The sequence below is a fragment of the Coregonus lavaretus genome (assembly GCF_964263955.1).
Source record: "Coregonus lavaretus genome assembly, chromosome: 1".
Taxonomy (NCBI): Eukaryota; Metazoa; Chordata; class Actinopteri; order Salmoniformes; family Salmonidae; genus Coregonus; species Coregonus lavaretus.
In genome coordinates, this window is record NC_139988.1 from 62,150,169 (window position 1) to 62,174,133 (window position 23,965).

A 23,965-nucleotide genomic window follows, 5' to 3' on the forward strand; every position below is an offset into this window, starting at 1 on the left:
CCTGGCCTACACAAAATATTGTACGTCAAAGTGGAATTATGTTTTTCTAAACTTTTACAAATTAATCAAAAATGAGAAGCTGAAATGTCAATAAGTATTCAACCCCTTTTTTTATGGCAAGCCTAAATATGTTTAGTGGTAAAAATGTGCTTAACAAGTCACATAGTAAGTTGCATGGGCTCACTCTGTGTGCAATAATAGTGTTTAACATGATTTTTGAATGACTACCTCATCTCTGTACCTCCAGGCTGTGTAAGGGCTATTTGACCAAGAAGGAGAGTGATGGAGTGCTGCATCAGATGACCTGGCCTCCACAATCACCCGACCTCAACCCAATTGAGATGGTTTGGGATGAGTTGGACCGCAGAGTGAAGGAAAAGCAGCCAACAAGTGCTCATCAAATGTGGGAACTCCTTCAAGACTGTTGGAAAATCATTCCAGGTGAATCTGTTTGAGAGAATGCCAAGAGTGTGCAAAGCTGTCATCAAGGCAAAGGGTGGCTACTTTGAAGAATCTAAAATGTAAAATATATTTTGATTTGTTTAACACTTTTTTGGTTACTACATGATTCCATATGTGTTATTCCATAGTTTTGATTTTTTCACTATTATTCTACAATGTAGAAAATAGAAAAAATAAGGAAAAACCTTTGAATGAGTAGGTGTGTCCAAACTTTTGACTGGTTCTATATATATATACACACAACTAAATGTGGAATAAGTCAAGGGGTATGAATACTCTCTGAAGGCACTGTATATGTGTTTGTGTGAGCATGCAAGTGCATTCATGTGCGTGCGCATGTGTGTGTAGACCTCAATCTATCGGCTGATGATGCTGAGAGCTGAACTGGCCCAGGAGGAAAGCAAACAGTGCCTGCGAGAGGGAGGGACCAGACCCCCAGAAAGTACAGCACACTATCCAGCCCAAAGAGAAAACATACAGTACATTATACATGCCTTTAACTTTTAGAATAATAATATCTTACAAACTGTCAGCTGTAGAGGCTGGTAGAGGACAACATGCAACTCTACTTCTCTCTTTCTTCTCCTCTTTCTCTTATTATTCTTAGGGGTTGAAACTGCAATTATTTTATGCTGACCGCTGCAGAATCCCAATAAATTAAATAATCATGACTTTTAAATAAATATATATATTTTCTGTATTTAGACTGTGCTTTTTATTATTTCGCTCTGCCCTGCTTTTGGTGTGGCCTGGCTCTGGAATATTAAATATTTATCCATTCCTTGGAGCTGATCACTCACTCTCTTCTCACCGGGCTGGGTTTCGAAAACAGAGGAGCATGCTGACATGGGAGTTCTTGGGAAGGTTGAACACCAGGCGAGCTGCGGTGTTCTGGATAAGTTGCAGAGAAGAGGAGAGGGCCTAGAACCAAGCCCTGGGGGACACCAGTGGTGAGAGCACATGGTGCAGACACAGATCCTGGTGCAGACACAGAAGGTCTCCAGAGATGATCTGGAGAAGGGAAGAGGGGATGGTGTCGAGCGGGCAGGTTGTCGGACGGCCGGACATCACTAGTCGCAGGATTTCATCTGGAGAGAGAGGGGAGAAAGAGGTCAAGGTGTAGGGTAGTTTTGTGTGAATGGGACCAGGGGACTCAATAGGTTGATGTTGTCAACTTTCTTTTCAGAGGCAGGAGTGAGGGGGTGGAAGATAAAGGAGGGAGGAGAAGGTGGGAAATAGTTTCATAGGGTTAGAGGCAGAAGCTTCAAATTTAGAGTGATAGAAAGTGGCTTTAGCAGTGGATACAGAGGAAGAGAAGGTAGAGAGGAGGGAGTGAAAGGATGATAGGTCCTCCGGAAGTTTAGTTCTGTAAGCTCTCAATGAGTCAATCAGCCATGGAGCAGGAGGGGAGTGTTGAGCCGGCCGGGAGGAAAGGGGACAGTGAGAGTCATAGGATGCAGAAAGGGAAGAGATTAGGGTTACAGAGGCAGAATCAGGAGAAAGAAGGGAGAAGGATTTAGCAGAAGGGAGAGATGATAGGTTAGAAGAGGAGAGAGAGCAAAGATTGCAATGGCGCATGACCATCTGGGTAGGGGCTGAGTGGGTACGGTTGGAGGAGAGGGAGACAGAAAAGGAAACAAAGTAGTGATCAGAGGCCTGGAGGGGGGTTGGAGTGAGATTAGTAGGCGAACAACATCTAGTAGTTGACGTCAAACACATTGCCTGGGAGGGGACTGAGAAAATGTGAGGTCAAAAGAGGAAAGGAGTGGAAAGAAATGAATTGAAGGCAGACGTCAGGAGGTAAAAGACGTGCAGTACAATGAGTGATGAACCATCATCAGGAAATGAGTTTATCAAAGTGTCAAGCTCATTGAGGAACACTCTAAGGGCACCTGGTGGGCAATAGATGACAACAATGTTAAGTGTGAGTGGACAAGTGACAGGCTACTGGGAAGACAGACAGCACTTAAAATAGATGGCCCTAGCTAGCAAAAAGACAGTACTAGACAACAACAGATTAAGACAACAATGATATTTATCACTCCTAGAAATTGAAGCGCACTGAGATGGAGCCTGAGAAGCTGGTTAAATACTCAGAAAACAGGTGAAATCACTCCCCCTCCAATACAGCCACTGATGACCAAAACAAAAGCTAAAACAAAACTTTATTTTGCTCTGTATAAAAAAAGCTCAATCTTACCATGTCAGCGGTGCTCTGACACAATGGGGATTTCAACGTGATAGAATGCATTTGCCACCACCAGGAGGACGGCGGGCCTTTCTAGCAGTGAGCCCATGGAATGCGGTCATGACCAAGGCTCCAGTGGGTCTCTCTGAGCATGGCTGTGTGTGTGTGTTTGTGTGTGTGTGCCCATTCATGCATGCATCAAAACAAATACAATTTTATTGGTCACTTTCACATATTTTGCAGATGTTATCACAGGTGCAGCGAAATGCTTATGTTTCTAGCTCCATTAGTGCAGTAATACCTCACAATACAAAACAATACACACAAATCCCCCAAAAATTGAAAGAAAAAATCTATCAGAATGAGCAATGTCAGAGTCTGTGATATAAATATACACTTAAGTAAACTGAACTCTCTGTCATGTGGTGTGGAGCCTTCCCGACGGGCGCAGTGGTCTAAGGCACTGCGTCGCAGTGCTAGCTGTGCCACTAGAGATCCTGGTTCAAATCCAGGCTCTGTTGTAGCCGGCCGTGACCAGGGGGCGCACAATTGGCCGAGGGTAGGGGAGGGAATGGCCGGCAGGGATGTAGCTCAGTTGGTAGAGCATGGCGTTTGCAATGCCAGGGTTGTGGGTTTGATTCCCACGGGGGGCCAGTTTGAAAAAAATAAAATAATAAACATTTTAAAAATGTATGCACTCACTAACTGTAAGTCGCTCTGGATAAAAGCATCTGCTAAATGACGTAAATGTTCCAGGTAATGTTTTTCCACTCCTCAATTCTCCAGTGTTGGTGATCGCGTGACCACATCTTCTTGTTTTTAGCTGATAGAAGTGGAACCCGGTGTGGTCGTCGGCTACAATAGCCCATCCGTGACAAGGCACCGACAATCATACCACGATCAAAGTCACTTATGTCACTCAATCGAACAGTATCTGAATGCGTCAATGCCTGTCTGCCTGCTTTATATAGGAAGCCACAGCCACGTGACTCACTGTCTGTAGGAGCTATCCATTTTCGTGAACGGGGTGGTGTACCTAATAAACTTCCGGTGAGTGTATATGTATATGATGGTGTGTATAGACAGTATGGACGGTATATGAATAGAAAAGGTGTGTACAGCAGTATTTATATAGGATGAGCCTTGACTAGAATAAAGTATATACATTTGAAGTGGGTAAAACAGTATGTAAATATTATTAAAGTGGCCAATCTTCAATGACTATGTACAGTGCATTCGGAAAGTATTCAGACCCCTTGACTTTTTCCACATTTTGTTACGTTACAGCCTTATTCTAAAATGGATTTAAAAGTTTTTTCATCTCATCAATCTAAACACAATACCCCATAATGACAAAGCAAAAACAGGTTTTTTATTAAAAATATAAAACGGAAATATAACATTTACATACGTTTTCAGACCCTTTACTCAGTACTTTGTTGAAGCACCTTTGGCAACGATTACAGTCTCGAGTCTTCTTTGGTATGACGCTACAAGCTTGGCACATCCTCTCAAGCTCTGTCAGGTTGGATGGGGAGCGTTGCTGCACAGCTATTTTCAGGTCTCTCCAGAAATGTTCGATCAGGTTCAAGTCCGGGCTCTGGCTGGGCCACTAAAGGACATTCAAAGTCTTGTCCCGAAGCCACTCCTGTGTTGTATTGGCTGTGTGCTTAGGGTCGTCGCCCTGTTGGAAGGTGAACCTTCGCCCCAGTCTGAGGTCCTGATCGCTCTGGAGCAGGTTTTCATCAAGGGTCTCTCTGTACTTTGCTCCGTAAATCTTTCCCTCGATCCTGACTGGTCTCCCAGTCCCTGCCGCTGAATACATCCACACAGCATGATGCTGCCACCACCATGCTTCACCGTAGGGATGGTGCCAGGTTTCCTCCAGATGTGACACTTGGCATTCAGGCCAAAGAGTTCAATGTTGGTTTCATCAGACCAGGAATCTTGTTTCTCATGGTCTGAGAGTCCTTTAGGTGCCTTTTGGCAAACTGCAAGTGGAACTCTGGAGCTCTGTCAGAGTGACCATCAGGTTCTTGGTCACCTCCCTGACCAAGGCCTTTCTCCCCCCGATTGTTCAGTTTGGCCGGGCAGCCAGCTCTAGAAAGAGTCTTGCTGGTTCCATACCTCTTCCGTTTAAGAATGATGGAGGCCACTGTGTTCTTGGGCACCTTCAATGCTGCAGAAAGTTTTTGGTACCCTTCCCCAGATCTGTGCCTAGACACAATCCTGTCTCGGAGCTCTACGGACAATTCCTTCGACCTCATGGCTTGGTTTCTGCTCTGACATGCACTGTCAACTGTGGGACCTTATATAGACAGGTGTGTGCCTTTCCAAATCATGTCCAATCAATTGAATTTACCACAGGTGGACGCCAATCAAGTTGTAAAAACATCTTAAGGATGATCAATGGAAACATGATGCACCTGAGCTCAATTTTGAGTCTCATAGCAAAGGGTCTGAATACTTATGTAAATAAGGTATTTCTGTTTTCGCTTTGTCATTATGGGGTATTGTGTGTAGATTGATGAGGACAATTTTTTATTTAATCAATTTTATAATAATGCTGTAACATAACAAAAGTGGAAAAAGTCAAGGGATCTGAATACTTGCCGAATGTACTGTACATCGGGAAGCAGTCTCTAAGGTCTAGGGCAGAGTACCAGGAGGTAGCTGGCTAGTAATAGTGACTAAGTTCAGGGCAGGGTACTAGGCGGAGGCCGGCTAGTGGTGACTATTTAACAGTCGGATGTCCTGGAGTTAGAAGCTGTTTTTCAGTCTCTCGGTCCCAGCTTTGATGCACCTGCACTGTTTTTCAGTCTCCGTCTTCTAGATGGTAGCGGGGTGAACAGGCCATGGCTCAGGTGGCTGAGGTCCTTGATGATCTTCTTGGCCTTCCTGTTGCACCGGGTGCTGTAGATGTCCTGGAGGGCAGGCACTGTGCCCCCGTGATACGTTGTGCTGACCACACCACCCTCTGGAGAGCCCTGAGGTTGTGGACGGTGAAATTGCTGTACCAGGCGGAGATACAGTCCAAGGAATGCTCTCAATGGTGCATCTATAGAAGTTCGTGAGGGTCTTAAGAGCCAAGCAAAATTTCTTCAGCTTACTGAGATTGAAGAGGTGCTGTTGCGCGTTCACCACACTGTCTGTGTGGATGGACTATTGCAGTTTGTCAGTGATGTGCACGCCGAGGAACTTGAAGCTTTTCACCCTCTCCATTGCCGCCCTGTCGATGTGGATGGGGCTGTGTTCTATCTGCTGTCTCCTGAAGTCCACAGTCAGCTCCTTTGCTTTATTGATGTTGAGGGAGAGGTCATTTTCCTGGCACCACTCCGCCAGGCCCCTCATCTCATCGCTGTAGGCCTTCTCGACTTTGTTGGTATTCAGGCCTACCACTGATGTGTTGTCTGCAAACTTGATGATCGAGTTGGAGACATGTGTGGCCACGCAGTCATGGGTGAACAGGGAGTACAGGAGGGGGCTGAGCATACACCCTTGTGAGGCCCCCGTGTTAAGGATCAGCGTAGTGGAGGTGTTGTTGCCTACCTTCACCACTTGGGGTCGGCCCGTCAGGAAGTCCAGGACCCAGTTGCATAGGGCAGGGTTCAGACCCAGGGACCTGAGCTTAGTGATGAGCTTGGAGGGCACTATAGTGTTGAAGGCTGAGCTGTAGTCGATGAACAGCGTTCTTACATAGGTATTCCTCTTGTCCAGATGGGATAGGGCAGTGTGCAGTGTGATGGCAATTGTGTCATCCATGGATCTGTTGGGGCGGTCTGTAAATTGTAGTGGGTCTAGGGTGTCGGGGAAGGTGGCGGTGATATGATCCTTAACTAGCCTCTCAAAGTACTTCATGATGACAGAAGTGAGTGCTAGTCATTTAGTTCAGTTACCTTTGCTTTCTTGGGTACAGGAACACTGGTGGAGATCTTGAAGCAAGTGGGGACAACAGACTGTGATAGGCAGAGATTGAATATGTCCGTAAACACTCCAGTCAGCTGGTCTGCACATGCTCTGAGGACGCGGCTTGGGACGCTGTCTGGGCCGAAGGGTTAACACGCTTAAACGTCTTACCCACGTCGGCCACTGAGAACGAGAGCTCACAGTCCTCATGAGCGGCATTGGCCCGCATCGGCGGCACTGTGTTTTCCTTGAACAGGCGAAGAACAGTGGGGACTGCTGAGGGGAGGACGGGTCATAATAATGGCTGGAAAGGAGCGAATGGAATGGCATCAAACACATGGAAACCATGTGTTTGATGTATTTGATACCATTCCACTTATTCCGCTCCACCGCTCCACCATTACCACGAGTCCATCCTCACCAATTAAAGTGCTACCAAACTCCTGTGGTGAAGAATATGTTTAGCTTGCCCGGGAGCAAGATCAATAACAGCAATAACATCTGAGCAACATCTGCTAAATATGTGTATGTGACCAATAACATTTGATCTGATTAGAGGAATCGGTGTCCGCGTATTGGCTGGCTTTCCGAATCCCTTCCGTGATTGTCTGGTGTCCATGCCACATACGTTTCATGTCTGAGCCATTGAATTGCGACTCCACTTTGTCCCTGTACTGTCGTTTTGCCTGTTTGCATTGCTGGTCTGTTTGTACATGTCCATGTTCCCAGTCACCTTGCATTGGTTAAATGCGGTGGTTTTCGCTTTCAGTTTTGCACAAATGCTGCCATCTATCCACGTTTTTGGTTTGGATAAATTCTAATGGTCAGTGGGAACAACATCCTCTATGCACTTCCTGATTAACTCTCGGAACATATCCCAGTCCACGTGATCAAAACAATCTTAAAGCATCTGTGTGTGTGTGTGTTTATCCCTGTTTATCCCTGCTATCATCTTTATCTCGCTCACAGAGTGAGCCCGATGCCAGGAGACCATTACAGTGCCCGTCAAGTCCTATTTACTTTATTTGTGATTAATAGGCTGTGTATTTGCAATGAGAAGCACATTCGGTCTGAGAAAAAGATTACTTCCTTCATCTAAAATCGCATTGAATATGTTCCCGCTCGTCTTGACTTGAGACTTTTCCGTAGCCTGCCACATGGACAGGGTGAGATATGCCAGTGCATCCGAAGCAGTATACATCTGCAAACAAACGCAACCAGCTGGTCAATCGACAGACCTAAGTATTTTCATATTCACACGTCTTTGTGTACACACACGCAAGCGCACACATAAACGTCGCTCACACACACACACACACACACACACACTCTCTACTGTACACACAATGATCAAAAGTATATTGTTAATTCTTCTTGCGCAATGGAGGCTGTACGAACTACGCATAGAATGTGACAGTTCCTCCTTATAGGTCCAATTCTCTATAGGGGGAGGATTACAGACGCATCATAAAACAAAGTATGAAATCAGTTAGCTCTTAAAGCAGCCAGATCATTTCAAGAGACCTTTCATTTTCAGGAACCTTGCTCAACTCCTTGTGTAAACGTTGTACTACACAAGACAATCACATTTCACTATAATGGATGGGTTTACTAGTCTCAGCTTGAAGAGTTGCTCTTGGGATTTGATAATGAGGATGTGGCACTCCACTTGTTGCTTGGGTTGCTATAAATAAGACAGAAAAACATTGCGTTACCAAGGGTTTACAGCACACCAGTAAGCACTCAATAATGAAGATTCATATGTGAAGATGCTTTATAGATAGATAATGTCACATCATACATATTAATTATTTACATGTTACAGGTCGAAGTGTAACTGCCCACTGGGCACAGATGTCAATTCAACTTCTATTCCACATTGGTCCAACACAATTTAATTGAAATGATGTGGAAACAACATTGATTCAACCAGTGTGTGCCCAGTGGGTGAGTTCAATTGGTGACCTCACTCCTAAGCTTAAAATGCCTCCACCAATGCCATCAAATTGCTAGTTTCTAGGTGGTGGAGCTGGCTATGTTGTTGTCAAGAGAGCGGTCACGTGTTTTTCCAAGACAGAGAATGCAAGATCAATCCCAGTAATCGGCTTGTGAGCAAGAAAGACATACTGTTAAGCAAGCAGCGTGACGTCCGTCACACAATCATTTAACTACATAAGAGCAGAATCCAAGGCACTGTGATCATCTGCTGGCCCTCTAGCGCACCGCATCTTCCCTCAAGCAACACTCTCAGCATATGGAAGAAATAGCCCTGCCTCTGGCCATAGTGGCAGCCTCTGTAAAGCTGAGGCTATGGCGATCAGTGCAGCTGCGCGAGCACAGAGGCCCCGGCATGGCTGCTACTCATTACGGGTATTCTCTCATTCCCTGCACTGAAATTTGCTATCTATCATGTGACTAGCCTGGGTTCCATCACAGCTCACACCTCCTCCTCCATCCCTCCTTCTCCCAGACAGGGGGGATCTGGGGGAATGATAGATAGTGTTCCTCCCTATGTTTAGCTCTCCATGCTCAGTCCTTGGCCTCTGTTTATTTGTGCAGGGCTGGGCCCAGCATGAGGCTGTCATTCCTCGCTGGCAAGTGCCATGTGGGGGTGCTGGGGGGTTGGATGTATGGGGAAGTAGGATGGCTATGGGGTGGTTGATTTGGGCAAGCGAAGGTTGATATGAAGGCTTAAGTAACTAGCTATATAACTCTAGTCCCAGGCCTGAGATGTGGCCTCGGGGTCAGGGTGCTGTGCCATTAGAGGGATGGGGGTGCTGGGGAGGGAGGGACTATACAGTAAAAATCATTCTATACATTTTTTTGTGCATAAAATAAGCATTACATAAAGACGATTCCCAACTAGAATAAAAAAATAAAGTTAAACAACCACAAGGTATTGAAAAATAATGACATTTGACCCCTAGTAATTGTACTTGCAACCATAACTGAAAAATTACCATACAGTTTGAGGTATATACTCTAGCTCTCTTCTCTGACCACAGTCCAGCCTAAAATAATGCAGTACTGCTCTTCTCTGATAACCCAATGAACACAGACACACACAGACCCAGCAGGACTGGCCCCTGCAGGCCTGATAACATCTTGGCGCCACAGGACCACTGATGCCACGTGGCGGAGCGGGCGGGAGAGTGACTGTCAGAAATCCTCAACTAAAAAGATTACTCCACCTCTCTCCTCCTCAACCTCTATCATTCATTCGGACTCTCAATACATCTCTCTCTCTTTCTCTCAAATGCACGCACACCCTCTCCTCCAGCCTCCCCCTCCTTCTCCCTCCCTGTCGCAGAGAGGTGACCCCTATGCTGTGTTGAGGTTATTTCAAGATGGGCCTTCACAGTGCTCTCCTGTTGCCCCAGTCTGGGATGATGGAGTGGGGTTATCAGGCCAGACACCTCGCTGCTCTCCTGGGGTCCAGCCTGGGAGTCAAATCAAATCAAATCTGTACTGCATGTACATTCCATACTGTACATGCCCATACAAAGACACATTCTGGAGGAGTGGAGCTGTTACAGTGGTGTGACCAAACCAGGGTTGCTAGTTAGTGTGCTGGAGAAGACTGCTTCTATCTGTTTTTTCTTTATGAATGGGGTTTAATCTGACTAGCTGGGAGTGAGACTGGGAGTGAGACTGGGGTGACCTGATCATCAGACATGTTCATACTGTACTGGAATGTACATGCATGCCCATACAAAGACAAATTCAGCAATGTAGAAAATATACTGTATATGGCTGAATCACATTCTGTATTTCTGACTTTGGCGTTTATCATCTATTCTATATGGTATGTTACAGTAGATTCAATGTACACTGCAACTGTTGACCGTACCACCCACTGCCAAGCCAAGGGATTGCTTCCAGTTTGTGGGAACCAGTAAAATGGCCATAGGCGATAGGTTCAGTACACATCATATTTAAATACACAGTACAAAACCCCAAGGCAAAATTGATAGAATTGCAGGGATTTAGTCCTCATGAGCGGCGGGGGTCCACGTCGGCGGGATAGCTGGCTAGACTAATTTACCAATCAAAAATTTTTTTGACATGGGCTAATTGAGTGACTGTCAGTGACTGACATAACTAGAGAAAAACTGCTGATGCACAACCACATTTCGAATTTGCACCTTGTGTATTCTACTATTCTAACTCTCAACAGAGTTCCCTACCCCCAAAGTGTTGTTTTTGGAAATTGGTCCGTGGGCCTACGAAAGAGGGGCCACGGCCATGCGAGCTAGAGGGCTCTGCTCTGTTGATATTGATCTCTCACAGCCCGTGTTGTGATACCACTTGATGGAAGCACTGAGCAACAGGGATGACTGGAGACTTTATCTGGAAAGAAGAAGCGAGGAGGGGAAGAAAGCTTGGATTCATCCTCGATTACCATATTAGAATTAGCCATGGATGAACAAAGCAGGCCTTAGTGCAGCCACACAGCAAATTCTCCAGTGTTGAAATGACAGTGTTACATTTAACACTGTTCCAGTGTCTATATGGGTCCATACTTTTCAGTGTTAAATTAACACTTTGCTTAGTGTAAAGCCTTATTTGCATATTTCCCAGTGTGCCTTCCCTTTCGAATTCATTGTAGAGTTACCACCCATGACTGTATTTATTAGTGACAGAGACATGGTTGTTGCATTTGTGACATCTTGGTCCAGTCCCTCAAGTCAGTGCGTCAGCACACGAAGGAGTCGTGGATGGATAGTTAATTTATTGCCAAGCTGCGTGCACAGGGTAGCCGTTTTGTCTCTAGTCAAGCAATACCAAACCAATCAGATAGTTTTTTGACGAGAACGAAGCTTCGGATATCATTGATCATGTGCTTCTGATAAAGTGATACAGGCATCGGCACACTGCCTCGAAGTACACTGCTTAGCACAGTAATCTGCCAGGTGGCGTTTTACCCATTTTATCCAATTTAAATCAACTTATTTACACTGTTACAGATTCATTCATTTTCAGTCCTGTGGCCTTAAACAAGTGAGATCCTAAGTGAATTTGTTATCATTAAAATTAAATTATTTAAGACAATACAATAAATATTTCATAAGGCTTTATTTCAAGTTTGCCGTGCGGTAGCAGAGAGAACAGTCTATGACTAGGGTGGCTGGAGTCTTTGGCAATTTTTATGGCCTTCCTCTGACACCGCCTGGTACAGAGGTCCTGGATAGGAGGAAACTTGGCTCCAGTGATGTACTGGGCCGTACGCACTACCCTCTGTAGTGCCTTACGGTCAGAGGCCGAGCAGTTGCCATACCAGGCGGTGATGCAACCAGTCAGGATACTCTCGATGGTGCAGCTGTATAACTTTTTGAGGATCTGAGGACCCCACCAAGTAGAGTAGTTTAGAAAAATGTATGTTATTTATATTTGAGTAGCATAAGATGAATTATTCAATCAATGTACATGCAAATACATAGATATTGAAACAAACCATTCTAAAAATGAACTTGCAATAGAGCATGCTGGGAAATATGATAATGATGGCCGTGGTTTTGGTTCAACTCTGGTTATTAACACCAACACTGGGGTTATTTTACACTACTGAATGTTAATTTAACTCTTTACAGAGTTAATTTAACTCCTGAATAAATACTATAAATTTTACACTGAAAAATCTATACTAGTTAAGACTGGCCAATGTGCTGTGCACGGTGGCATTTGGAGAAGATCCATCCCTCTTTCCTCTCTTTAAAGGCCTGCCCTTGCAGCAAAAGAAAAGGAAAATCTTCCCTTTGTTCCCCTTTCATTAATCATGCAGGATTTCGACTAGGGACTTAAATCCACACACACGTACACACACACTCGTAGACACGCACGCACAAACACATTCACACACACACAAACAGGCTCTTACTGGTCCATTACTCTCTCTCTGTGTCTCTCCCTGTATCCCCACTCTCTTTGTCCTTCTCCTTCTCCTCCCTCTCTCCTGTCTATTTGGCTATTTTGAGAGTGCTATGCTGATGTAATACTGCCAGCAGTCAAGAACCCCGGGACAATTCAACCCTTTAGACAGGAATGTCAGTAGCACCCCAGTCCACCAAAAGGGTCAGGGCATAGCAAAATAGTGTTCAGGACATTATAATACAGTAAGGGCAGTTTAATGTCTTCAGGGCAGCATCATGCATGTGTGTGTGTGTGTGTGTGTGTGTGTGGTACATGAGATCTCAGCACTGTGCTTCACACTGATGTTCAGATTAGGGTTGAACGATGCAGTAGCTGTGGTGTCAGATCATCTCGTTGATAGAGGGGAAATGGCACTGCGTTCCACAAACACCAACAGTTGTTTTTGTTCTCCATCAAATCACATGTGTATGTGGTATAGCTGTTCTTAGTAATATGTGTGGAATCCAGTGTGAGGAATGTGACAGCTTGTCATTCAATAAAAACAATTATTTAAAAAATCACAAAAATTATAAGATTGAACTAGCCTATGTATTGAGAACTCAAAGTAGAGAGAACTACCCGACTGAGACAGAATGTGCATGAACAGTGAATGAACCATAGCAGATTCCCTCACACTCCAGACTGAACACTCTCTCACACCACTTACATCGCCACATAGCCAGACCTCTGCTGTCCCCTAGTGGACATAATAAAACATATTTCAGAAAGGACAACAAGATTCCATTGCCATAACTTTTCCAAGCAAAACCTACAAGGTACAACAGTTACAGTATGACTTGGGTTTGATTGATTACCATCATAACTTCATAGCAGTTAAGATGATTTTCTATGAAAGCCACCAGAGAATGGCAGCCAGGGCCTGGTTCCGTTTGGCAGAGTAACATGCGCTAACCCCAAGTAGAAGGAGCTTGCCCTGGGCAACAGACTCTGTGTTTGTGTGCGTGTGTGTGTGTGTACCAGTGAAGGCTGTTGAGGGGAGGATGGCTCATAATAATGGCTGGAACGGCGTGAATGGAATGGCATCAAACACATGGAAACCATGTGTTTGATGTTGTTGATACCTTTCCACTTATTCTGCTCCAGCCATAACCACGTGCCTGTCCTCCGCAATTAAGGTGCAACCAACCTCCTGTGGTGTGTACATAGACCTGCCCACCACTCATGTGCCTCCAGCGTCCTCTCTCCACACAGCGATGATGTGTACGGCCTGCTGTACAGAGAGGAAACACACTCCGTTTGACTAGAAACAAACACACTACTCTGCTAGAGTCCCCCCTCATTGTAGGAGACCTACTCGGCACCAACACTGGAAAGAGGCCAATGTAGTGAGAGTGGGACTCAGATACGCACACACATACAGTGAGGGAAAAAAGTATTTGATCCCCTGTTGATTTTGTACGTTTGCCCACTGACAAAGACATGATCAGTCTATAATTTTAATGGTATGTATATTTGAACAGTGAGAGACAGAATAACAACAACAAAATCCAGAAAAACGCATGTCAAAAATGTTATTAATTGATTTGCATTTTAATGAGGGAAATAAGTATTTGACCCCTCTGCAAAACATTACTTAGTACTTGGTGGCAAAACCCTTGTTGGCAATCACAGAGGTCAGATGTTTCTTGTAGTTGGCCACCAGGTTTGCACACATCTCAGGAGGGATTTTGTTCCACTCCTCTTTGCAGATCTTCTCCGAGTCATTAAGGTTTCAAGGCTGACTTTTGGCAACTCGAACCTTCAGCTCCCTCCACAGATTTTCTATGGGATTAAGGTCTGGAGACTGGCTAGGCCACTCCATGACCTTAATGTGCTCCTTCTTGAGCCACTCCTTTGTTGCCTTGGCCGTGTGTTTTGGGTCATTGTCATGCTGGAATACCCATCCACGACCCATTTTCAATGCCCTGGCTGAGGGAAGGAGGTTCTCACCCAAGATTTGACAGTACATGGCCCCATCCATCGTCCCTTTGATGCGGTGAAGTTGTCCTGTCCCCTCAGCAGAAAAACACCCCCAAAGCATAATGTTTCCACCTCCATGTTTCACGGTGGGGATGGTGTTCTTGGGGTCATAGGCAGCATTCCTCCTCCTCCAAACACGGCGAGTTGAGTTGATGCCAAAGAGCTCGATTTTGGTCTCATCTGACCACAACACTTTCACCCAGTTCTCCTCTGAATCATTCAGATGTTCATTGGCAAACTTCAGACGGGCATGTATATGTGCTTTCTTGAGCAGGGGGACCTTGCAGGCGCTGCAGGATTTCAGTCCTTCACGGTGTAGTGTGTTACCAATTGTTTTCTTGGTGACTATGGTCCCAGCTGCCTTGAGATCATTGACAAGATCCTCCCGTGTATTTCTGGGCTAATTCCTCACCATTCTCATGATCATTGCAACTGACAGTTCTTTTGTGTTTCTTCCATTTGCGAATAATCGCACCAACTGTTGTCACCTTCTCACCAAGCTGCTTGGTGATGGTCTTGTAGCCCATTCCAGCCTTGTGTAGGTCTACAATCTTGTCCCTGACATCCTTGGAGAGCTATTTGGTCTTGGCCATGGTGAAGAGTTTGGAATCTGATTGATTGATTGCTTCTGTGGACAGGTCTCTTTTATACAGGTAAAAAACTGAGATTAGGAGCACTCCCTTTAAGAGTGTGCTCCTAATCTCAGCTCGTTACCTGTATAAAAGACACCTGGGAGCCAGAAATCTTTCTGATTGAGAGGGGGTCAAATACTTATTTCCCTCATTAAAATGCAAATCAATTTATAACATTTTTGACATGCGTTTTTCTGGATTCTTTTGTTGTTATTCTGTCTCACTGTTCAAATAAACCTACCTAGTGGGCAAACGTACAAAATCAGCAGGGGATCAAATACTTCTTTCCTCACTGTACGCTTGCTTGCACGCACACACACACATATTTAGTTATTTTCGTGAAATGTTAACTCTAACCCTTCCCCTTAACCTAACTTTAACTCCAAAAACCCTAACCCAAACCCTAACACCAAATGAATTGTTAGGACATTGGGGACCTGAAAAGGTAGGAGAACAAGTACACACACAGACAGACACACACACACACAGGAAATAGGTCTACTGCAGAATGGGTATCGCTTGCAATCCCCCTCCATCCCCCTTTTCCCTCCATTCTACCCTGAAAGGGAATACCCAATACCCCCATCTCTTCGGCCGTGTGCCCAGCACAGCTTACTGCAGAGTCCATAAGAGGCTATTTCCTTCATAATCATCCATGTCCTCCCCTCCTCTAATCTCCCCAAGAACAGTGGCAATTAGCTCTGGGGGGCGTTCTCTCTACCAGGGGCATCTGATGCATCTCTATTAGGCTGCATCGCAAATGGCACCCTATTCCCTACACAGTGCACTACTTCGTTTAATTGTCTGTCCATATTTACGTCTCTCTCTCTTTCCTCCCTCTCTCTTTATGTCTTTCTACCTCTCTCTGTTTGTTATTAATTCACTTTACGGTGCTTAATAGGATTCCTCCGTGTTGTACTGTTTACACAAACAAACGCACACAAACACACACACAGTAAGAGTTAGTGTTTGTTCTGTGTGTTTGTATATGTGTGTGTATATGAGAGAGAGTGGGAGAGAAAAAAGAGAGAGAGAGAAAGAGAGCCTTTGGGTTTGGCAGCGGTGTGTGTAGTACCGGTAAGTGACATCTCAGGGTGGAGAACTTAAAGTCCCTTAGTTCAGACAGGGTTGGCTACTGGCCATGGCACAGCACAGACCGCATAATCACATGAGCTTTGCCTCTCTCTCTCTTTTCTCCTCTCCACTATTTTTTCATTTTTTTCCCTGCAAGTCTTAAAAAAGGGTAGTGTAGTGTTAAGGTGAGGCTATGGTCCGCAGAGCACCATGACATTCCAAATCTAAATGGCATCAGATAAGACTGGGGCCTGAATAGCTCCAACATAAACATTACCTGCAGCCACCAGCACTGCCAACCACCACCCACAAGTGCCCCACAGCCAACCAGAGTAGAGGAATAGAAGAAGCAGCTTTGGAACAGCCATTCAGAGGAGAAAAGTCAGGGGCATCCATAGCTGCAGGAAGTAGGGGTGCTGACGGTGCACCCCTTGAAAAATAAGAATGTAAAACAAATAAATAAATATAGTGCACTGGGCCTACTACTCCTGTATTAGCGGACTGATACATCCGTCTGCAGCTGGTCGGGCACTGATGTTGGCCGATTTGGCCTGGCTCGCAGTCAACGTTCCAATTCATCCCAAAGGTGTACGATGGGGTTGAGGTCAGGGCTCTGTGCAGGAGGTCAAGTTCTTCCACACCGATCTCGACAAACCATTTCTGTATGGACCTTTCTTTGTGCTCGGGGGCATTATCATGCTGAAACAGGTAGGGGAAGGGTGTCCATCTGCAAAAGGGAAGTTTAGTTTTGATGTCAAATCAACTCATATTGTTGCTAGCTAGCTACCTAACTTAGCTGTTATGCTAGCTAACATGCTACTGAACCGTGACACTAGCATATTGAAACAGCAATGTATTCACCTAAAAATATAAGTGTTTAGGCAAATCATTAGTTAGCTAGCTACCCATCACATGAATTGTGCAAAAATATGATAGCTAACGTTAGATAGGTAAGCGCCAGTCAGTCAGTGGCAAAGTGTGCCACGTTTTGGATCTCCCTCTCTACTTTTTCACGGCATTCGGTGTACTTATTAGCCTGTGCTGTTCCGCTAAAGTATTTTCGGCTAGGCAATTCATACCTCGGATCCAAAGTTTTGACCATGCTTTTAAATCCCTCCTCCTCCACAGACTGAACGGGGACCATGTGCTTGGTGGTGTACAGTTATTGAATCCGTAATGTCCCTCCATCGTTTGCTTTTCTTGTCGTAAGGGCATCCAGTTGAAAATGATGTGGCCAGTGTACTTTGGTTCAAACTTGATGAGTTGTAGGCCTGGCACTGGGGGATGTAGGAGTGGGGAGCCTTTTCATACTTTCGCTGTATTCGACCACATAGCAGGTTTTAAGGTGGCTGAAGAGGTTACTCGTGTTTCCTCCTTTTGCAACAACAGACCACTTGTACAACTTGCTAATTATGTTTTACTATTCTGTATCAGTTTTCTTATAACCAAACCATGTCCACACTATCGACGTCACACCTTTCTTAGGCACAAATTCTTCACTTGCCTGGGGAGTCCCTTCGGCAAAACACTATGACTGTCCGTATCCTCCATCATGTCTTCTTCACTCATCGTCTCTTTCCCACGTGTGTTTGTTTACGTCAACACACAAGGCATTTTTTTTGTGGTTGGCGGAGACGCCTTTAATTCCAAAACAAGGTTATTCTCATTCATCGCAGCTCTCCGAATGACACTGTAATTTGTAAATCATTAAATTTAACATATAAAACATAAAAATACCTTTATAGAAGGTCAAGTCAAAATCCAAACCGGTTCATAAATGAAGACCGGTATATAGTATTTTACGGTATACCACCCAGCCCTATATGAGGAGACAAAAACACAGTCATTATTTATACCTTTCATCAGGTAAAGAATGGTGGCCATGCACTATGGACTAGTGATGATGATCTCATAGAGGGACACATATGCACACTTTCCTCTCTATGACTCGCTGTTAGAGCTGCAATTCACCGTAATTCCCCTCATCAATACCCTGGCCTGGCCTGCCTTAGAAACTGAATGCTCAGAGTCAGGAGAGGAGAGAGGCTGCTGATTACAGAGGATGATTGGAGAGGGAATGGTGCTGTTGTTGAGATAGGAGAGAGTGATGGAGAGAAAAAAAGAGGGTATGGAGAGAGGGGGAAAGAGAGCGGGGGATTGGGGAGAAGGAGAGAGTGCTCAGTTTGGTGTTAAAATGGGACAGAGTGATGGTGAGAGAGAGAGCGAGAGAGAGAGAGAGGTAGACATTGAGAGAGGGAAGGGAGAGGTGACATCTCCATCCTCCACTGACAGGCAGAGTGGAGGCTGAGAGAGAGGGGGAGAAAGAGAGAGAGTGAACAAGGGAAGAGAAAAGAACAGTGTTTGTGTTGTAAATGTTTTGTGTATGAAAGTAAATGTTTTGTGTATGAAAGACAGAATGCAGTATATGTTTTTGTGTGTGCACACGTGTGTGTGTTTTATTTTTTGTGTAAAAGACAGATTTAGTCTGAAAGAAAGAATGCAGTATATTGTATTTGTGTGTGTGTGCATGTGTATCCTACAGGGGGTATGAAAAAAAATTAAAAATAAAATAATAAAATAATCTAAGTCGCTCTGGATAAGAGCGTCTGCTAAATGACGTAAAATGTAAATGTAAAATGTATGTGAGCATTTTACAACTTCTACTGAAGCCTGTAGTGTAGAGTAAAGACAGTAGTACTGACCTGTCCCAGCAGGAGGAGCTAGTCAGCACACTTCTTGGTGTGTTCATAACTGGACCTCTTCACCACCTGTACATGGACCGTCTCCAACTGGAACCTCTGTTACAACACACACAGAGAGAGAGAGAGAGAGAGAGAGAGAGAGAGAGAGAGAGAGAGAGAGAGAGAGAGAGAGAGAGAGAGAGAGAGATAAGAGATAAGAGATAGAGGTGGAGATATTCTTATTTAACCTTTACTTATCCAGATTTGTCTCATTGAGATAAAAATCTATTTTTCAAGAGAGACCTGTTAAAGATTGCAGCCATCGACAGTTACAAACATACAGTAGAGATACATACAATTACACATTACAAACAAAGCACAGCAAAAGCTATCCTCAAGTCACATGTGGTACAAGTGGCAATCACAATTGACACTTAGCTAAGCCCTGCCCCCCTTGGTTACTGTTGCAACTTCGGACAATTCCTCCTTCTAACCACTGGCGGAATCCCCTCACTATGATCTCAAACTGTGTTGTTAATACACAATGAAATTAAAAACAGACTACCCCTTGCTAATCAGGAAATTCTCAGGTATGTTGAGGTGGACTGTCATTAGAATTGCTTCACAGGAACCTGGTCAAATTATGTTTGTGATGTGGCTAGCCACTAGGGGTGTAACTGTACACATATTCCTACCGAACTGTTCAGTACAGGGACCACACCGTGAACCCAAATTATTTTTATATAAATAAAATGTAAAATGACACGTACATAGACCATTTTTAATAAATAAGAGCTTTAAGAATTTATTTTCAAATATTTTCATTTTCATATTCATAAGAGGACACAAATGACATTTAGCTACAATTTATAAAATGCTGAATAGTTACATTTCATTTTTAAGTAACATTTTTTATTTCATTTTTAAGTAAAACTTCTTCAGTGCTCTTCCATATCACTCCTCACACTCAACTGAAATAAATAGAGCAAATAATCAGGGACCTGATAATGATAATAATTAATACTAACATTTTGTGGTGTGCAAACATATGATCATAATCCATTTCAGTTATTCTATTCTATAATATAGGATATAATCAATGTTGATTTTATCTTGGGCAAACATTATCATGATACGTTTTACTGTCATAAGTCAGTTCATCTATTCATTTCATACCTGCTCCCAAAAAGGCTCTTAAATGTGCATCTTTATTTACAAATCTAATATTAAGATCATAAGAATAGCACTCTTAATATCCCTAATGCTTATTTAGATTTCATTGATGGACATTGACAGGAATAAAACCTAGTGTTGACGTGGTTGTACAGTCCTAAAGCAACCTCACATGGCAACTGTGATCCGCACAAATATAATAATCCTCTAGGCCACAGGGATTGGTGGAAGTTATTTAGGCAAAACTGTTTTTTTACCGCATTCATGTAATGATGGCACTGAAGCAGACACGTGGAGCACACATTTGACATGCCAAAGCTTGTTGTACTAATTACATACTCCACCAACAAAGGTGAGGGATAACATTTTGGATTGTAACTTTCCTGACCGGGACAGTCACTCAATACTGGAATATAAAACAAAAGCAGAAACCCTGGACATGTGAGTAAATATATTATTAATGAGGTGTGTGCTCAACCGGAAAACGAGGGTGCGTGGCTTTTGACAACTGACTGTCAGCTGGCTAGAGATCGTGTGTGGTGTAACATTACTGATTCAAATGGAATGTAAGAATACAATTATAGGGATTATGTTCATTATAGGGATAATAGATTGAAGCTAGTATAAATGGCTGATCGCCTCTTATGGGAGCAGGTAGCACAAATCTATTGCTTGATGCTAATGCTAGCTAAGTAGGTTTTGACATTTTGGTAGGGGCGTGTCAGTTCTAGCTAGGTGGCTGTCACTGGCTAGAAATCGTGTGTGTGGTGTAATGATTCAAAGAAACCATCGGATGAAATTTCAGAATATCATTCATTATAGGGCTAATAGATTGAAGTTAGTATCAATTGCTGATCTCCTCTTATAGGAGCAGGTAGCATTGTTAGTCTTTGCTAGCTAGCTAATTAATTATGTTCTCAGATCTACTTAGGTGCTTACCAGTGTCTGGGTTTATGATACCAAGGTAAAATGTAGTAACTGCAGCCAAGGGCAGGTTGAATCCAAGTTATAGTGGCTTGCGAAAGTATTCACCCTCCTTGTCATTTTTCTTATTTTGTTGCCTTACAACCGATTAAGCATGTATTTCATATAGCAAAAATGACATTAACTCATTTTCGACCAAATGCGTAGTTACTTTTTGCTTGGTAGGGCACAATATATACAAACTATATTTATATATTTTTACAGTCTGGTTTATAGCTGCGGATATGCACCCATTCCAGGTGGTTGAGAATAGGCGGTTTCAGCATTCGTGAAAGTGCTCAAGCCACATTATGAACATCCCTCTTGCACCCATTTCAGCAAACAGGTAGTACCTGCTCTACCAAAGCAGGTACTACTACATCTGCAAACCAAAGCAGAGGTTTTCAATGAATTGGCCAATGCACCTTGCATTCGTTTTGGAACCGGGCTGTTCCTGGGCATGAGCCAGGTGCCCCGTTCATAGCCCACGGCGAAGTCAGCTCAAAACAAAAGTGACGTAATAAAGCACGTGGAGTAATGTGCAGGATTCTGTGTTTTCACATGCACAAGTGATTGCTTTGGATAAAATCGCTTTATCTGCCTTCCCAATGAAAACTAGTTTGAATATTCAAACATATTTTATGGAAAAGAGATGTTGTATGTTTCTGGATGATGCACCATGCTACCTTGTTGACAACATGACCTAGCGGCGCAGATTAATGTTCGATTTGAGAAGGGCGCTCCTCCCTCACCGCTTTTGCCCGTTCATGTCACGGACCGTAGACCGGTGCCCCACGGCTCTGCATAATCAAATCCGCTCAGCGACTGCCCATCACATTACCCAGCAGTGGGAAATGTACCGTGCTATAGACACGCCCCCTTTATGAGAGTCAAAAGTGCCCATCTGGCACTGAAGGAGGGTGTCATGGTGTGTTCGTAACCAAGTGGGAATTTACCACATACGACTGGGAAAAATCCACTTGAAAGGTCCACAAACTGGTAATTACTAGTGGGAAACTCGTCTATCATCCTAAGCACCCACCTTTCCCATATGGTGACCTCTGACGTCACAGGAAATGGCCTCTATAACAGCATTATCAGCAGTTAAATGCAACAATAAAACATTATTAATCAAAATCAATCTATTAATGTGTTTTTTTAACTCTATAATTAGTTTACGAGCATGATAGCTGTACTTTTAGTTTATAGTTGACACAGCTTGTTGGCCATTAGCCAATTAGCGTTTCTCAACAAGTTAAAATCACATGAATGCATCCAACTGGTATTTACTACTTCACAACTGGTAAATTCCCACCTCCCACATGGTTACAAATGCACCATCAGAGTGGAAACTTGAGAGGCCCTACATAACAATCCAGTCACAACAGACAATGCAAGGAACATCGTGAATGGCATTTAATTTTCTCAATGTACTGAAACCGAACCATGACCCCAAAATCGCAATATATACCAATATGTGGGTTTGGTACACCCCATACTTGCCATGAATGGCTCAGAATTCACTGTCAGAATGCAGTCAATGCTACAACCACTTTTGGAACAAACTACTGCCCTCAAATCGTCGACAGCAGATGGGAGTTTTATTACTAACATGACTAACTTAGAAAAAAGTTATACTAAGTGGATAGCCAGCTAGCTAGCATTAGCAACGTTTGGTGGTCAATGAGACTGAGAGCTAGCTAACCAGTTGAGCTAGCAAACAATATAACAAAATTATAATTTCGGATTCGATCAACTCCATCAACAGGCTCTGCATTTCAGGAATCACAGTAGCAAGTACCCCTAGTGCGCTGTTCAAGTATCTCAGTTTTCCCACTGCCCTCACCGGCTTTCATGTGTTTCAAATGTACGATTATCCGAGGTGTCGGACTTGACAACAGTTGCTATCGTTTGGAGCGCTGCGATTGGTTGCTCAAAATTCTGGGGCGGGGCTTAGCGAAGGTTCAATTGTCATCTACATATTCATCAACCAACCTCTTAAAATCCTCAAGATATTTCTTTCTTGCTGAAATTGTTTTAAACACTGTAGATCATTACACTTTGCATGAGTAGAGACTGTGAAAAAGAGAAAGTGTGAGAGTGAGAGAGACGGAAAGTGAAAGGTAGAGAGATAGAGACCAGGTACAAAGAGTAGACCATGTCATTACATTTTCTTATTACAATAATCATTATTCTATTGCACTGCCATGCTTTGCCAGACACACACTTATATTCCCCGCGAACCCATCGCAATGATTGCATTTCATGTTAACTGCAGGAGAATTGATGGAACTCAAACAAATGCACATTAAGTGTTTTCAGAGCAAAGAAGAAAAGTAATACAATCTGGAATTACATTGCCATATCATTACCGAAGTTCCCTATGCCAACTAAGGAGATAGAGCTAATTATAGAGATATAGCTTTCATTCAATTCAGTGATTAATTCTGTGTAAACCAACTGCTTTGGGAATAAAATCACATACACTCAACAAAAAACAATATTTGTCTTATTGTCAGTAGCTTCAGAAGCCTTCCATAGGGGGTTACACGGACAGCACCAGACAGCTCTCAGTCCTTTCATTAGGCTTATGCTATGATGATCCTAGATCAGCACTCCTACGCTGAGACGCTTGATACATACAGCAGGGGGAGAAACTAGTTTGGCTCTCACAGATGTTGTTCAGACAAATAAAAATGCATTTTGTGTGACAGTACTTTTTGGTTATTCATTCAAGCTTTGAAGTGATTGTTGTAGTGAAACTGTTACTGTATTTGAGAAGCCCATTTTATGTTTTGAATAGAGTATCTGCTACCAGTAAACAGAGTAAGCTTTCTGAATTGGTTTATATGTGTAAGTGCAATTTCTTATGCTGTTCGAAAAAGTATGTTGCTTGAAACCTCAGTTAAACAGACAGAAGAATGCGACCAGTCTCCATCACCTTGGCAATTGACAAGCAGATATATCACAGCTGAGTCTGGTTGCCCCGTGGCTGC